This window comes from Octodon degus, unplaced genomic scaffold (genome assembly GCF_000260255.1).
Source record: "Octodon degus isolate 3935 unplaced genomic scaffold, OctDeg1.0 scaffold00160, whole genome shotgun sequence".
Taxonomy (NCBI): Eukaryota; Metazoa; Chordata; class Mammalia; order Rodentia; family Octodontidae; genus Octodon; species Octodon degus.
Window position 1 is genome coordinate 5,728,174 of NW_004524736.1, and position 17,606 is coordinate 5,745,779.

Below are 17,606 nucleotides of genomic sequence, written 5' to 3' on the forward strand. Positions count from 1 at the left end.
GATAGATATATATGTGGTGGGGTTTTTTTTGGGGGGTATTGTGGGAGACAGGGTCTACAGGATCTAGAGGGTCTTACTATGTAGATCAGACTTGTAGTGATCCTTCTGTTTTCAGCCTCCAGAGTGCTGGGATTACAGGTGCACGTCACCATGCCCAATCTCAAGCCATGTCAGCATGCTCCAGGGGCGGGGCCAGCACACACACTGGGGATCGAATCCTAGCCACTGTGTTCTGCCTAAGCAGGCGCTTTAGTTTGCTGAGCTATTGGGCCGGCCCTCCACCTAAATATTTCATGCACACTTTATATCTTAGTTCAAGCCCCCATACATATTATGCTTCTTTATGGCCTACTGAGTTAGTCACCTGATGGTCTGCCTTAGGCCCTGGTCCTCCCCAAGCCATTCTTCACAATGTTGGAGCGTAACTCAAGGAGCAGTGCTTTCATCTGAGATCCTGGGCCTGTGAAGGCGGCCTGCAGTTGTTACAGAGGGTTTTTGTAACCTGTGGTATCTGCAAGTGAAAGAGACAATGCTGCTGTCTCTCAAAAGTATAGCTTACTAGTTTTCAAATAATTTTCTGGTATACAACTCTTATCTTTCTCTGAATAAGGATAGCTGTCTTATAAGGTTGCAAGTAATCTTGAAATCTTAGTTGTAGTACAAGTCTCTTTTCTTATTCCTTTTGTGTGGTTGTAAGCAAGCACTCTTCCTAAGATCAGATGCTACTGAGCTGTAAGAGGAACTGAGATTCCTATTCAGAGTCTAAGCCCTCCTAATCTGTGTCACAACTCAGGGCCAGAGCCACCCTGATTCCTCTGACATTCCTCAGAATGTTGCCCCTGTGCTCTGCCTTCCAACAGAACCTCCCATAGCTGTTCCTGAGATTGTTCCTGGACAGTATGAACTCCAGACTTCTTTCCAAGGCCTGCAAAGACCTTTCAGTATGTCATCTTTCCATTTCCTGTCTCTTGCACATATCTTACCTCCTTCCCCTTTTCACTGTGTTCTAGCCACATGCTTGTGGTCCCCTCTGCCTAGAGAGCATTTATTTCTCCCAAGCTCAACCCATGGCTGCTTCTTACTCAGGTTGCAAATCAAAGCATGCCTCATCAGAGAACATCCTCCCTTGCTCCAGCCATTTTTAGAAAATCACATTATTTTGTCTTTTGCATAGCACATCGTTTTATTCCTATGTGTCTCTATTGCTGTGGTTTCTTCCATCAGACTGTATGTTTCTGGCCAGAATGTGTGGCTCACTGATAAAGAACATTGGCATTTGCCCCCAGCACTGCCCCCCCCCCAATATTGTAAGTAGTTAAGACTAGGACCCTTACCATCTTACTCAGCACTGTTTCTGCCTAGAACCTGGTCCTTGGAGAGTGTTGCCTGATTTGATGACTTACTTTCTCCTTTAAGCACCACTATTCTCTCTAGTTACTTTTCTCAGCACTTCTAGATTGCAGTGCAAAGTGTTTGTTCTGTTAGGGGAGTGATGATGAGCCTTTCAGAGACTTAAGTACCCAAACTGCAACCCTAACCCCACTTATTTATCACAGAATGCCAACTCTGCAATTAAACCTAAATTCTGAGGTTTTAGTTTAGAAAAATAGCTGTTATCTGATGTTTGGCTGTGTCAACAGGACGACTCTGCTTGCCCACTGCAGCATGTGTACTGTAGGTTTGCTACCACTGTGTTAAGAGTTTGTAGCCTTGGGCCTAGGGAGATAGTTGGGCCCAGGGAGATAGCTCAGTAGAATAAGCACTTACCTGGCAAGTGCAGGGTCCTGAGTTCAATCTCCTGTACTGCCAAAAGAGAGAGAGAGAGAGAGTTTGCAGCCTTGTATGCTAGGCTGATAGGCAGTGTTCTTAACAGAGTGGAAGGATGGGGCAGCACAAGAATGGGCATCCTGAAGGGAATTTATGATTGATAGGGAATAAGTATATTGTGCTCCCTCTTGCTAATTGGGTTGTTGCCATGCGGATGTGATTAATAGTGACAGGTAACATTTATTGGTAGGAGATTGTGCTGAGTGCTTTACTTCTTAATTTCATTTAATACATAAACACTATAGGGAAGCCATCGATATATTATCGCCATTTTTTAAGCAAGGAATTGATGCATAGAGGGAGATTGAAGAATGTGTAGTGCTCAAGATCAAACCCAGGACTGTGCACCCTTAGGCAAGTGCTCTGCCACCTAGCCATATCCCCAGCCCTCAGAACTGTTTTCGTAACCCAGGGAGTCTGTTTATAATGTGGGACTTGTAACACAGTACTGTTTGCCGGTGTCCCAGTCCTTCTGTTTTTTGCTTTTGTTTTGTTTTAAGGGAGGCCAGAAATCTGGAGTTTTATGTTATCTTTTCATTTTACAATGTTGGCAGTTAATTCACATTTAATAAATGCCCAAACAACTACTTCCTACTAGGCGAAATATGTCAGAGTGTCCTGAGTAGCCTGAAGGCTTCAGTTTTGCTGCTTGGGTTTACATGGGTTTTCTCTAACTGGACCTGGAGCTTTTTTTAGTCCTGCCCTAGAATCTTAGTGCTTCAGTGCTGGATAGGTGGTTGCATGGACAGATGCAGTCATTGTTTGTTTCTCTGCTTCTCTTGCTTGTTCTACAAGGACACAAAGTAATACCTTACGTTTCTGTAGCAATTGCTATTATAAAGTGTTTTCATATACATTATTTGATTTTCTAAAAGCTTCAGTTGATACTGGCTGATTCCAAACTATATGTATTCTGAGATTCACACTGGATCAGAAAGGATAAGACTTAGGAAGTGAAAAAGAAGTGGTTTAGTAGGAGGCCTGCTGCGCAGGCTGCTATGATAACTGCTGAGAAATTGTTGCTCTTGCCTCATAGACCTCATGCCCAGCTGGCTCCCTTGTAAGAAGGAATATGCTTTTGAACACTCACTGTGTATATTTTAAATTGGTGAGATAGTGAATACATCCATAAATTGTATACAATTAGGGGAAAATGCAATAAATACTGGGGCTTGGTGGTGTTAGATCTGGACTCTTCTGTATGTCGTTAATTTCGAATGATTGACTTGTTTCTGATTTTTATCCCCCCCCTTATATGAGTAATCCATAGGGACTTTCTACTTTTAATTTTTTAACAAATCATTTATTTGGTACATGGTCTCAGTATGAAGCTTGGACTCATAGTGATCCTCCTGTCTCAGCCTCCCCAGCTAAGAGTGCAAGCATGTACCACTACATCCAGTTTCCACGCCAGCACAGCACACAGCACCAGGGATTGAACCTGGGTTCTTGCGCTTACCAGGCAGGTGCTTAGACTGCCGAGCTATCTCTTCAGCCCATGGATTTTCTACTTTTAAAATTCAGTTTAATAATAATTTTTAGCTGGACATGGTTGTATGAACTTGTAATCCCAGCATGCAGGCGACTGAGGCAGAAGGATTACTGCAAGTTCAAGGATAGCAGAACTGCATTATGAGTTCAAGGTCAGCCTGGACTGCTTAGTGAGATCCTATCTTAACGAACAAAACAATACAAAACAAAAATAATTGTTATAAATTGTATAGTAATTACAAACACAAAAATTATGTGCCTAATTTTCTTTTCTTTTTTTAATCGGCTCCTTGTGCCTCCAGCCTTTTTAAAATCAATTTTATTTCCTTTTTTTTTTTAATTTTATTTATTTGTGTGTGTGTGTGTGTGTGTGTGTGTGTGTGTGTGTGTGACCAGCTCAGCACACCAGGAGGCAGGGCTGGCTGGCATGTGGTGCTGGGGGATTGAACCGCGGTCCCTGTGCTTTGCTAAGCTTGTTCTAAGGTGCTTTAGACCACTGAGCTATCTCACCAGCCCTTTATTTCCTTTCTATCCACTGAACACAAGAGTGAATACTTAGGGAAAACATTTAACATTTGTGAAGAACATGAAATTGATTGACTGTCATAGTGTTTAAGAAGATTACTTTGGAAACTATAAATCACATTCATTCTTAGTAACTTAACGAAACCTGCCTCAAAAGAAAACATTTTAAAAGGGCAGAAGGTGTAGGCCAGTGATAAGGCCTTGGGTTTAATCCCCAGGAGAGAGACAGAGACACAGGAGACACAGAGAAAGTGACAGAGATAGAGACAGTCAGAGAGAGAGAGAGAGAGAGAGAGAGAGAGAGAGAGAGAGAGAGAGAGCTGCTATGAGGCTTATTATCCTGGGAGGAACAGGGCGTGTGTTAAAGAAATAGGTAATGGCAGATACACTTTGAACAGTCACTTCAATTCAATGTGTGTAACATTTCATAATACAGATGCATTAGAGTACAAATTTTGGCTGAATAGCAGCTAGTATATTAGGGAGCTCAGACGAATAATGGTTAATGACTTCTCCAGGACAGAGGGAGGCCTGTGGTAGGACAGGTAGAACACTTGATTGGGAGCCAGGCGAAGTGGGTTTCAGATGTTTGTTTGTTTGTTCTTTTGTTTGTTTTGGCAGAGGACCTCATTATTTAGTTCAGGCTGGGCTTTGAATTTGTTTATATAGCCGGGGTTGGCCTCAAACTCCTAAGTGCTGGGATTACAGGTGTGCATCATCATTCCTGGCTGGGTTTGAATTTTGCCGCCAATTATGAAATACTACTTTGGATGACTCAATGTTGTTTTTCTAGGTCCTCATCTGTAACATTGAGCAAAGCAGAATAAATGGCTTTAAGGTCATAGGTATTTTAGATTTGCTTTGGTTAGAGGAAGAATGCTCTATAGTAGTTGGGTGTGGCAACTTATGGTAAGAGGCTATGCCTGTGAAGGAAAGTGAATAGCTGGAGATTGTTCAACTACTGTTTGTTTGTTTGTTTGTTTGTTTATTTTCATGGCACTGGGAATTAAACCCAGGGATTTGTGCATGCTAGGCAAACACTGTACTGCTCAGCATCATAGCCAACCCAATTTTTATGTTTTTATTCATCAACTTTCAGAATCAGTGTTGTAGGGTTTCTTATATTGCCATTTTGGAAAATGGGTTTATAAAATGCTTCCATACTTTCCTCTTTCTATATTCTACCTTCCAACAGCTCTACTACTTCTTTGCTTGCTTCTTCCTTTTTCTTAGGCATGGTCTCACTAGTTTAAGGCTGGCCTCAAAATCCTGAGCTCAAGCAATCATTCTACCTCCTGAATAGCTGGGACTATAGGTGCCTGGTTATTCTTTTATATTATTAAGATTAATAGGTTTTGTTTTTTGTTTTAGAGTTTTTTGGGGAGGTACCAGGAATCAAAACTCAGGACCTTACATGCTTGCCAGGCAGGTGTGCTGCTGAGCTTTATTCCCAGCCTCTAGGTTAATATTTTTATTTTTCGCTTTCTCTAGCACCAGGAATTCTGTGCTTATCTCTATTTTGTTATTTGTACTGTACAGCCTCTCTGTGTGTGCCATAAGAGCATATCCAAAATTATAACTGTTTGAGTATCATCTTTTAATGTCCTTTAAGAGCCAAAGAAATGGATGTGTGCTTAAAGACCTAGCTTAGTAAACTACTTGTTTATTCATTTATTTGTCACTAAATAACAGGATTGCAGTAATAATGCTATATATATATGTGTGTGTGTGTGTATAATATATATATATATGCAGTTCGGAGTCTTAGTGATCCTCCTGTTTTCAGCCTCCCCAGTGCGGGGATTACAGGCATGTGTCACCATGCCTGGTCTTGCTGGCTGGCTGGCTCAGAGCACCCAGGGTTGGGGCTGGCATGGTTGTGCCAGGGATCAAATGCCGGTCCCTGCTCTTGCCTAAGCAGGCACTTAGTCTGCTGAGCTATCTTGCTGGCCCTAATAGTGCTATTCATAATAGTAAAAAAAAGTTAATAGTAAAAAATTGGAAGTGACTAAGTGAATGACTTTTTTTTTTTTTGGCAGAACCAGGGATTGAACTCAGGTCCTTGCGTTTGCCGGGCAAACGCTTATTCTACTGAGCCATCTCCCCGGCCCTAGTAATTGACTTTAAGGGGTTAGAAAATTAACTTATGTAGAGTTTTACAGGGAATATTTTGAGCATTTTTTAAAATGATGTGAAAAAATGTTAGCATAAATTTCACTGTTAAATGAAAAAATACATTACATTTATACAATATCAGCTGACATTTGTTTATAAAACAATATTCTCAAGAATCTAGGAGCTAGCTGGGAACTACTAGAAGCATCTATGCAAATATGTTAACTCAGTGTTGTTTTCTCAAGTGGTGGTAATTTTGAGTTCCTTTTTCTCATACCTGTAGTTTTCATTACCTAAAAAGATGTGTCACTTTTTTTGGGTGGAAGAGAGTTTTTTTGAGACAGAACCTCACTGTGCAGGTCAGGCTGGCCTTGAGTTCATTTTGTAGCCCAGGCTGGACTCAAATTTACAGCAATCCTTCCTGGCTCAGCCTCCCCTGTGCAGATGTGTCACTTCTATAAGCATATATTTTTATTTATTTATTTTTGTATTTAGTCCAGGGTCTACCGGGTCTCACTACACAGGTCGGGCTCGTAGTGATCCTCCTGTTTATCAGCTTCTCAAGCGCTGAAATTACAGGCACATGCTACCATGCCCAGTCTCAATCTCCCTGGCGCCGGCACAGCATGCTGAGGATCAAATCCCTGGTCCCTGAGTCTGTGTAAGCAGGCATATAAGCATATATTTTTAAGCAAAATTTACACAGATGTGAGTCCTAGTTACTTTAATACTCATGTTGGAAATAAAGTAGGAATCCCTGGAAAGAACTCAGTTTGGTTGAGTGTGATGATCCATGGATATAATCCCAGCACTCCAGAAGGCTGAGGCAAGAGTTTAAAACCAGCCTGAACTATATGTGAGATCCTGCTAGGCGTGGTGCCACACACCTGTAATCCCAGCACTTGAGAGACCGATTTCAAGGTCAACCTGAACTACATATTCCTTGCCTCAAAACAAAAAAGAATTCACTATGTAGTTATAGACTTATTGAATGAATGAATGAAAGATTAAGTGGCAGAGATTCATACATCTGCGACATTGGCACTTTTATGCTTTCATGATTTTATGTAGGAGCAAATCCTTGGTTCGGTTATGTCAAAGGCAAACCCAGGCATCAAGCTGTCCTACAGAAGCTAGGAAACAGCTTTCCCTGCAGGTCTGCCTGCAGTGACAGAGCCAGCAGAACTGAGACCTGCCATAGAAGCAGCCAGGCAACAATGCTGTGTTTCACAGTGCAGGGTCTGAATAAAAGTGTCTTTTGTGCTGGCCTCAGACTGAGGGGCAGGACTTGTGGCAGTTTATGTTGTTTCTCCTTAATGGAAATTGAGGCATTCTCTAATCCTGCTATCACATGACAACTACTTATTTGATTTTTTGGTAATTTGGGAGCAGCTGTGGGCAAATGATTATTCTGCAAATAGAACCAGGCCAGCTGCATTCTGACCCCATCGTAAGTGCCTGGGCATACCCTGCTTTCCAGCACCATGTTTCTAAACCAGGTATAGCTTTAACAACTCACCTGCTTTTTATTGATATTTGTAGCTGTTAATAAGCACATAAATGTTTGTGAATGCATTTTTCTAATCCTTTTTTATTGTTGTCACCAGCATTTATTAGGTACCTACTCCATTCAAAGCACTGTGCCAGACCCTGGGTTGTAAACTGTAACATGGTGTTCAATGTGGATAGACTGCTTTCCTCTTTGACAGGTGGGTCAGCATTAGCTTTATTTTTAGCAGACTAAGTTTAAGTGTAAAGAAAGAATGTGATTTGGAGGCAGCTGGGAACTCTGTTCCTTTGGTTCTGTTTTCACCCCATGTGTTTCCTTCCAAAGCCTGAGGACTCTGTCTTCCCTTTTAGGATCCTGCCCTACATCCTGGCAGTCTTGTCTTCACAGTGTTCCCTTAGGCCACGGCAGTTCTCAATAGGGTAGGATTTTTTTTCCCTTTAATTGACAAAGCCTACTTAAGGTTTTCTTGAGATAGGGTCTCACTATGTAGTTCAAGCTGACCTTGAAATCAATTTGGAGCCCAGGCTTGCCTTGAACTCACAGCAATCCTGCCTCAGCCTCCCAAGTGCTGGGATTATAGGCATGTACCACCATGCCTGATTTATTTAAGTTTATTAATTTATTCTTTCAATATACACTTTTGGAAAAACTCTTCTAACTCAGGGACTTAAGAAATTTGAGTTAAGGGTCCAGAGAGATGGCTTAGTGGAATAAGTGCTTCCCTGGCAAGTGCAAGGGCCTGAGTTCAATCCCTGGTTCTGCAAAATAAATAAATAAATAAATAGATAGATAGATAGATAGATAGATAGATAGAGTTAATGTACTCAGGCATTAAATAGGTAGAGTCTTCTGTAAAGAGTTTTTAAAAAAAGCTTTATTTTTAATTCTTTACACCTGTAGGGTGCAGAGGAGGGATTAACAACCTTCTATCACTGAAATAATTGAATTTTTATGGAAGAGTAGCTTGAATTATATGAATTCCCATTAGACTTTAACAATGTGATTAGAATCCAGTCATTTCAAAACTTTAAAAATAGAACTTCAGTGTTCATTATGATAGCTACATGCCACACTTTAAGAAGATTAAAGTTAAAATGAATTAAAAATTTAATTTCTTAGCCATAGTACTCAGATTTCAATGTGGTTGTGACTATACAGAACAAATTCAGAATATGACTATCATTATAGGGTGTTCTGTTGGACGGTTAGTGTTAATCTAGAGCCTATAGAAGAGTGGATGCCTTTTAAAATATCTGGTGAAGTAGATTCACCTAACTGTTGTTTTGTGTGGAAAGTTGTTTGTACTTCTGAAGAGCTTTAAGCCCCTTGAAATTTCTTGTGCAGTCTTTACATTTTTTCCTTTGGTTGTGGTACCCTCTAGTGGTTCAGCTGTATTATAGCAATATTGTCATGAAATGGTCTGATGTTGAAGCCAAAGAGCATTGAAATGTTTTGGAAAATTCTGTGTATGCATTCTTCTAGGTGAAAAGACAGTGGCTTTTTACCTAGAAGACCTTCAAAAAGATCTCACCAGTTGTGGTGGCAAAGATAATCCGTAGCACTTGGAAGTGGAGGAGGGAGGATCATTGTGACTAAATTGCTTAGTGAAACCCTGTCTCAAAAACAAAACAAAAGAAAACAAGGGCAGGGTTTAGCTCAGTGGTAGAATGCTTGCCTAGCAAGCTGGAAGCCCTGGGTTCGATCCTCAGCACAAAAAAAAAAAAAAAGGAAAAAAGAAAACACAAAAGGGTCTGTGGTTAAAAGAAGAACAAGAACTTCTCTCTGATAGAGGCCTCCTATGGCTAAAACTCCTTGTGTGATCTGTAAGCAGTGTTTCCTCCAGGATTAAAAAACCATGCATCCCAGCACGCAGCAAGCTGAGGCAGGAGGAATCAGTGTGAATTAAAGACTAGCCTGGGCTACAAAGTAAGTTCAAGGCCAGCCTGAACTGCATAGCGAGACTCTGTTTCGAAAGGAAGGAAAAAGAAAGAAAGAGAAAGGAAGAAAGAAGATAAGCATAGGTACTGTGCACATATCATGCCATTTTAAATAAGGGATTTGTGAATCCTTACATTTTGCTATTCATAAGGGTCCTGGAGCCAGTCCATGAATTAGTGATGGAGGACTGTGTAGAAGCATAGAAGAGAGGTCTGAAAATAAGAAGTTAATATCCTGCACAATCTTATAGAGAAGTTATAGAAACTTTAATTGCCTGTACCTAGCTTTAGTAATTAAAATGTGAACCAAAATATTTCCAAGCATCAATTAAGGGGCAAATAGTGACAGATACTATTCATAGAGACTTTATTTAGGGTTTTTTTTCTTTCTTTTCTCAAGACAGGGTCTCATTATGTAGTACAGGTTGGCCTTAAACTCATGGCAATATTTCTGCCTCATCCTCTTGAGTGCTGGGATTACAGGTATGCACCACCATGTCCTCTTATAGAGACTTTGTGTATCCACATCCTACTTTCAGCGAGCTTATGGTATTCATGAAACTATCTACTCATATTTAAGTCATTATGAAGTTATATGGTAAAGCTAGTTACATATTATATAAAGGCATCGTTATTAACCAGGTTATTGGGCTATTATAGATATTAATAGCTGTTTACAAACTTAATCAATTTATTGGGATGAACAATATTATGTGATTATAGACTTATCAGCTTCTGAGGCTGGCATGGTGGTTCATACCTGTAATCCTGGAGGATAGGAAGCTTGAGGCCAAACTGGGCGAATTAGTGAGACCCTGTCTGTTTCAAAATAGCACATAGTAAGGGCTGCAGTTGTAGATCAGTATAAAGACCCTAGGTTCAATATTATCAAAGTAATAAAACTTTGGCACTCCAAAATTTCTATACCAATTTTCTTAATTTATTAAACCTGGACTGTACTGACTTCCTTCATGTAAGGATTATTAGTTTATAGTTTCCCTACATTTCCCCCTTAGTTTTTTTTTTTTTTTTTTTTTTTTTTAAGCAGTTTGCCTGTATAATCCAGGTCAGCCTTGAACTTACTATATAGCCCAGGCTAGCCTTGAAGTCATAATCCTCTTGTCTCAGTCTCCCTAGTGTGGAGATTATAGGTGCCACTGCCTTGAGCTTTTTGTTTTTCTTTTTTTGTTATCAGGGATCGAACTCAGGACTTTGCGCTTGCCAGGCACCACAAAGCTATCTCCTTGGCCCTCTCCCTGTTTTTCCTAGTTACACTGTAGTAGTAAATTCCTCCATCTTCAAGGGACATTATCTCTTGCCTCCCTCATTATCAGGAAAAGTACAAACTAACTGTTTCTCTCCTCTCCTCTTCCTTCTAATTTCTTTTCTTTTCTTTTTCTTTCTTTTTTTTTTTTTTTTTGGAACCGGAAATTGAACTCAGGCCCTTGCACTTGCCAAGGAAGTGCTTATTCCACTGAGCCATCTCCCCAGCCCCTTCCTTCTAATTTCTGTCAGATTTCTCTTTGCTTTTACATCATCCTATCTTTTACATTGTTTTCTTTCTCTTCTCTTTTTCTCTTTACAGAACCCAGTCATATAAGGGGACATTTTTTTCTCCCCACAAGTCATGTATCATTCTTTTTTTACATATCACTATTTAAAAGAGAATAGTTTCTTTTGGTCTTTTATTTATTTGTTTGTTTGTTTGTTTATTTATTTATTGTGGTACTGGGGATTGAACTCAGGACCCTGCACTTGCCAGGCAAGCACTTATTCTACTAGCTATCTCCGTGGCCCCTTTTATTTTATTTTTTAGTGTATTTAGGACAGGGTCTATAGGGTCTCACTACACAGATAGGCCTCTTAGTGATTCTCCTGTTTTCAGCCTCCCAAACTCTGGGATTATAGAAGGGTACCACCACATCCGGTCTCAGTCACCAACTCAGTGTGCCCTGGGGTGGTGAGGGGGTGGCATGGCATGCCAGGGATCAAACCTGGCCGCTGTGCTCTGCCTAAGTAGGTTTCTTTTAGTCTTAAGCTCCATTTTTACTCAGAATTAAGCTACACATTTTACCTTGTTTCTGTTTTCATTCCAACTTTTTTGTGCAGTTTGTTTTTCTGCTGTGCAATTTTGATCCCTTACTGTGTCCCATAAGAAGCAAATCTCGTTGTTGATTTTAGGCTTTTTTTTTTTGTTGTTGTTCTATTGAATGTAATTTCTACATAGAGTTGAGATTCTAGATGTGTCTAAGAATGTAAATTGAGCCTCTCTAGGTTTTCCTGTAGACCACCAGTTTAGTTTGAGATTTTCTCTTAGTCAGTTGTTGCAGTTTTTCTTTTGATATGATAATGCAAACTGATTGGACTAATGCTTTGTTTTACATTTTGTTATACTTTGATTAGATTTCCTGGCCTGTTGTGTTTTCTGCTTTGATTTTTAAATACTGTGTGCACTTAATCTCATCCATTATGTGTGGGTTAGATTAAATTTAACTCCCTTGGACACGCCCTCTGAATTCAGTAGCTCCCCAGCTATTATTGGTAGGATCGCACAGTCCTTTTCTGTGCTCTCTTCCACTGTCTTTGGTCCCGCTCTAATTAATCTAGAAGGGCAAAGGTAGAAACTCCTCTGTACCAGATTGCACTCCAGGTGTAGGGGATCAGGTTGAGAAAAAAGTGTTTCCTAACATTGTAACCATGATAGTATTTCAGGGAATGATTTTTTTGGAAAACAAAGTGTTGACTAATTTGTTGATTGCCACTAGCTCAGATAGGCTAGAAAGATAAGGCTTTTTTTTTTTTTTTTTTTTTTTTTTTCAGTACCAGGGATCCATCTCACAACCTTGCACTTGCCTGGCAGGCATTTATGCTGCTGAGCTATATCCCACCCCTTACTTAGGATGATTGCATAAGTACTGTCACCCTACTTGTTATGTCAGTTCAGAAAAGGACCTGTCAGCTCCACCCTGGCCCCCAGCCACCACAGTGGAACCTATTCATGCTGCTCAAGCACTAGGTACACCCTAGCTGGGGGCTTCTCTAACATTCTTCTGTGCACTATTAAGAGGAAATCATGCTGGAGGCACTGATTTCCTACAGTTTCTTTATGCCTAAAAGAAATGTATTTCAGTTGCTGGAGTTAGTGCAGTGTAGGGCTTTGTAATGAAAATATCCTGCACATAATTAAGGAAACTACATCCTCAGAGACAGAGTGTCTAATTTAGAGATGAAATTGAGGCTCAGTGCCGGTGAGACTAGCCTGATAATGACTCAGAAAGAATAGAGCCACAAAGTCACATGTATTCTGACATCATTATAATTAATATGCCAGGTACTATGTTGCCTGGGCTGGGGTGATAGCTCCATGGTCTAAATGCCTGCCTGGCAAGTGCAAGGACCCAAGGTTTGATCTCTGGTACCACATGCTGTGCCGGTCCCAGAATGCCAGCACACCGTGCCAACCATGAAATTGGGTGTGGTGACACATACCTGTAATCCCAGTGCTGGAGAGGCTGAGACAGGAGGATCACGAGTCTGAGCTGTGTAGAGAGACCCTGTACCAAACAAACAAACAAATAAATAAGTAAATGCACACTATCTAATACATTTTCACTTATTAGCAATTCCCATCAGTTTGCTAGCCATAAGATTTGACTCCTCATGGACAAAAGCTAAAATGCTTCACTAAGATTGACTTAAGGGGAGTGGAGTGTGAGATCTCCAGCAACATGTTCATGTCAGTCATAGCCAGCTTTAGACAATCCAATTAATTAATGATTTTATGAAAGGAACATTTACAGGTGTCTTACTCTGGCTCAGAGAAGCTAGAAATACCTTCGTCTTTGCTTTTTAGAGTGTGCAGAATATAAATGGTTAGAAAGACTGGATGATGGTTTGGGGGAGGAAGGTGGGAAGAGATGAGGTGCTAGGCAAAGTGACAAACCTAAGAGGCAGACATTCCTATTGATTTATGTTGTGGACTACATTCTGGAGCACAGGAAATCCATTACGCCAAGTGCACAGGGTACAAATCCTTTTGAAAAGCAGTTAGATGCCATCTAATCCCAAATCATTTAAAAACAATTTGAAATATCCAGAATTCTAAAATGCCCTAAGCAATTTGTCTCTTAGCCCTGAATAACAGTGAGATGATGGGGGATATAGCATTTTATTGGTATTTTCTTCTCATGTATTATGTTTAATTTTGTGACTTTGTGTGTTAAATTGCATTTAAAATAAGTAAATATCTGAAGGCTAGGATATAACTGTTGGTTATTCTGAAACACACCAAATAGGATATGAAAGAGAGCAGCTTATCAGGTACTTTTTTTTTTTTTTGTATTTTTAGGGAGGGGTCTACACGGTGTTCAGAGTCTCACTACTAGATTGAACTCATAACTCATAGTGATACCCCTGTGTACAGCCTCCCAAGAGCTGGGATTACAGGTGCCTGCCACCATGCCCGTCTCACTTGCCCTCTCAGCTTGCTCAAGCGGCGGGGCTCACCATGGCAGGCCCCCTGTGCCTGCTTGCAGGCGCTTTAATCTGCTGAGCTATTTGGCCAGCCCAGGGTACCTTTGTTTAAATTTTATTTTATTTTATTTTTTTATTAATACAGGGTCCACAGGGTCTTGGACAGCCCTTCTTTCCCCTCAGCCTCCCCTCAACTACTTTTTTTTTTTCTTTCTATAGCTATGATTTTGACTGCTCTGCCTCATATAATATATAGTATTCCTCATTGTGACTGGCTTATTTCACTGAGCAAAGTATCCTCATGGCTCATTCATGTTGTAGATCGGACTTGTAGTGATTCTTCTGTTTTCAGCCTCCCAAGCACTGGGACTACATGTTTGTGCCACCACGCCCAGTCTGCCCAGTCTCAGTCACCCTCTCAGCGTACCCTGTAGGCGGGGCCGCCATGGCACACTGGGGATCAAACTCTGGCCGCTGCTCTCTGCCTAAGCAGATGTTTGACTAGTCTGCTGAGCTATCTGGTTGGCCCTAAATTTTTTTTTTTTTAATGCCACAATTTCAGACTTTTAGAAAAGTTGCAAGGTAAAACAAAGAATTCTCATGCACATTTAGGTTTTCTAAACGTTAACATTTTTATCTTTTCATTTTAAAAATCTCTGTTAAATATGTTATCCTTTAACAAGTACCTTTTTAAGAACTCCATTTGGAGAAAGGAGAGTGCTTTTTATGCAAGTATTGTGCCATGCAGAGACACAGGGATAGGAGATGACATCAAGCAGGAAAGTAAGTATATGATAGCTGAGTGGTGCCTAATCACTTTGGATTTGGAACTTTGTGGTTTTATTTTGTAGTTAAAGTGAATTTTATTTTAAAATACAGAATACTCCTTGAGCTAATTGAATAAGCCTAAGTAAATAATTGGTTTAGGAGGATGAGTTGTCATGTGAATAATGGTATGAAAGTGAAAAGAAACAGTTGAAAGGTAGAACAAGATAAGATTGGAAATTGCACAGGAATATAAAATCGCACTGGATCAAGTGCCTCAGATTAAAGCAAGAATTTAGTCATCTGTAAGGAAGCAGAAAATCAGTGGTAGAATATAAAGTAAAGCCATATTAATACGATGAGCTGTAAAAGGCTCAAGTCAATAACTTCGAGGATAACCCACTAATATAGACTGCTAGACAATGTTGGATTGTTTAGCTGAATTCAAACACCTTATATTTAGATGCCAGTAGAATATTCACCTCTGACAGGACTAAACAAAAAAGGGATACAAAGTAAAGATCATTTTGTATTTATATATACAAAATAGTTAGAATGGATATACAGCTACTTTCACTTATTTCAGTGAGAAGAAAGAGGTATACTAATAGCATTTGGACAGGATAGTCTGTCTGCTTCTTGTACTATGGATAACCACTAAGGAGATAACAATGTACAATGTATTGCTTATTGAAACTGTCCTGTTATTCAGCTTTGAAACTGTCTCATTCATATTTATTTCCTAATTAAAAAAAAATCAGTGGTAGAAGTCCCCAAAGCGGAAAATGAGACTTTTATAATAGAGCAGAATAAAAATAAAACTTTTGCATAGATAATTATATTGTTTTGTAGTAGGCATAAAAATCTTATTTTTGTATCTATGTAGTTGCCTTTTCTTCTGGTAAACTCTAGATATGTAGTGCTGTATATTATAGTCAAATTTTAAATTTGTATGTGTTTATGTGGGCTTATACAAGTAGAGATACTAATGTAGAAATTAAACACTCAAAAAAATTTTTAAGAGCAGAATATAGTTATTGGGGGAAAGAAAGTTGTCTGAGAGAGGGACAGAAAGGGACTCAAGTGGGTTGCCAAGGACCCTACCTTTTCTAGGGATTTTTATAGAGCAAAACCAGGAGGTGAGGTCTAAGGTGGAAAACATGGAAAGTCACACATGAGATGGGATGAAACTATGGTCAACCAATAAGACTACAAGCAGTTATAGTTGCTTTGGTAAAACTGATTAAATCCAGGACCAAATGAGGAAGGGAGTCATGTAGCAAGTGGACATGAATACAGAACAGGGGCTTATCCTGTAGGGGTTGGGTTAGTGACTTTTCCAGGCTTCTTCAAGATGACTGATACCTATTTAGAGTATCAATCCTTATGCCCATCCCTAGGGAAGTATGTGGCTGTATTTGTTTACTCTGGTCCATAGTGGGAGTGTCTGTTCCAAAGTTGCAAGGTCTCAACTTTTCAATATGGGTCAAAATTTAAAATACACATGTCCTTTGAAGCCAAGATCTAACATTCAAAAATCTATTCTTAAAACAATTATCAGGTAATATGTAAAGCTTTTCATAAACATAAGAGGGGCTGGGGAGATGGCTCAGTAGAATAAGTGCTTCCCTGGCAAGTGCAAGGTCTCAGTTCAGTCCCCGGTTCTGCCAAAAACAAACAAACAAACGTAATAAGGGTTAGTTTTGTTGTACCATGGGCGGCCTGGGTGCACCTCGACAGCAATTGAGAGTGGGTGTGGTGGCACGGGCTTGGGAGGCTAAAAACAGGGGGATTACTACAAGTCTATCTGTATAGTAGACCCTGTACTAAATACATTAAAAAAAAAAAAAAAAAAGATTAGTCATTTATTCTTTGAAGGCTGTAAGGGATTTTTTAAAAATTGCCAGTTGTGTAAAGTATAACAGATTTACAGTCGTAACCATTTCTAGGTGTATGGTTCAGTAATGTTAAGTACTTCTATATTGTACATGGGGTCTCCAGAATTCTGCATATTATAAAACTGAAACTATTCATGAGACAGCCCTTCTTCCACCTTTCTCCTCCGCCTCAGACAACTACTTTTTTTTTTTTTTTTTTATAGCTATGATTTTGACAGCGCTACCTCATATAAGTGGAATCATATAGTATTCCTCATTGTGACTGGCTTATTTCACTGAGCAAAGTATCCTCATGGCTCATTCATGTTGTAGCATGTGTCAGAATTTCCTTTTTTAAAAACTAGTTTCAAAAACACTGTTTTAGACAAGTTTCAAGTTTATGGCAAAATTGAGTGGAAGGTAGAGATTTCTCAATAACCTCTATTCTCTTATACACATATTGCCTTCCCCAACATCAATATCCTACAGCAAAGAGGTATACTTGTTCTAATAGGTAAGTCCACATTTACATTATTCTCATATAAAGGCTGTAGTTTACAGCCTTTGGCTATATTGTTGCTGTTGTATATTCTGTGTATTTGAACAAATGTACAATGCCACATATCCACCATTATAATATTGCACCCAGTATTTCACTGCCCTGAAAAGTCCTCTGTGCTACCTATTTATCCCTCTCCTCAAATCTATAAATCGTTGATGCTTTCACTGTCTCCATAGTTTTGCCTTTTCTAAGTCATAGTTGAAATCATACAGTATGTAATGTTTTCAGATTTGCCTTCTTTTACCTAGTAATTCATTCAGAAGTTTCTTTTATATTTTTTCATGGCTTTATAAGTAGGTCATTTCTTTTAGGTCTGAGTAATAGTTCTTTTTTTTGGCAGTACTAGGGATTGAACTGATGACCTTGAACTTACCAGGCAAGCACTTATTCTACTGACCTATCTCCCCAGCCCCTGAGTAATATTTCATTCTCTGAATAAAAAACATTTTCGTGTCAGTCCACTTATTGGAAGACATCTTGGTTGCTTACAAGTTTTAGTAATTGTGACTAAAGATCTAAAAACA

At 39.6% G+C, this 17,606-nt stretch overlaps 1 protein-coding gene across 12 annotated transcripts in view; it reads left to right on the top strand.

Annotated features, from left to right (window-relative positions):
* The window catches only part of Nrf1 (nuclear respiratory factor 1), a 184,533-nt gene that overhangs the window by 40,489 nt on the left and 126,438 nt on the right, over positions 1–17,606 (top strand). For 7 of the 12 annotated variants that reach the window (XM_023702844.1, XM_023702851.1, XM_023702849.1 and 4 more), the window contains one exon: positions 7,566–7,667. The exons of 4 other annotated variants lie outside the window; for them this stretch is intronic. The gene's annotated coding sequence lies outside the window, so the exon portion shown is untranslated. Of the gene's footprint in view, positions 1–7,439; positions 7,458–7,565; positions 7,668–17,606 lie in introns of those variants that run through there. One more of the 12 variants, XM_023702845.1, reaches the window with a different exon arrangement.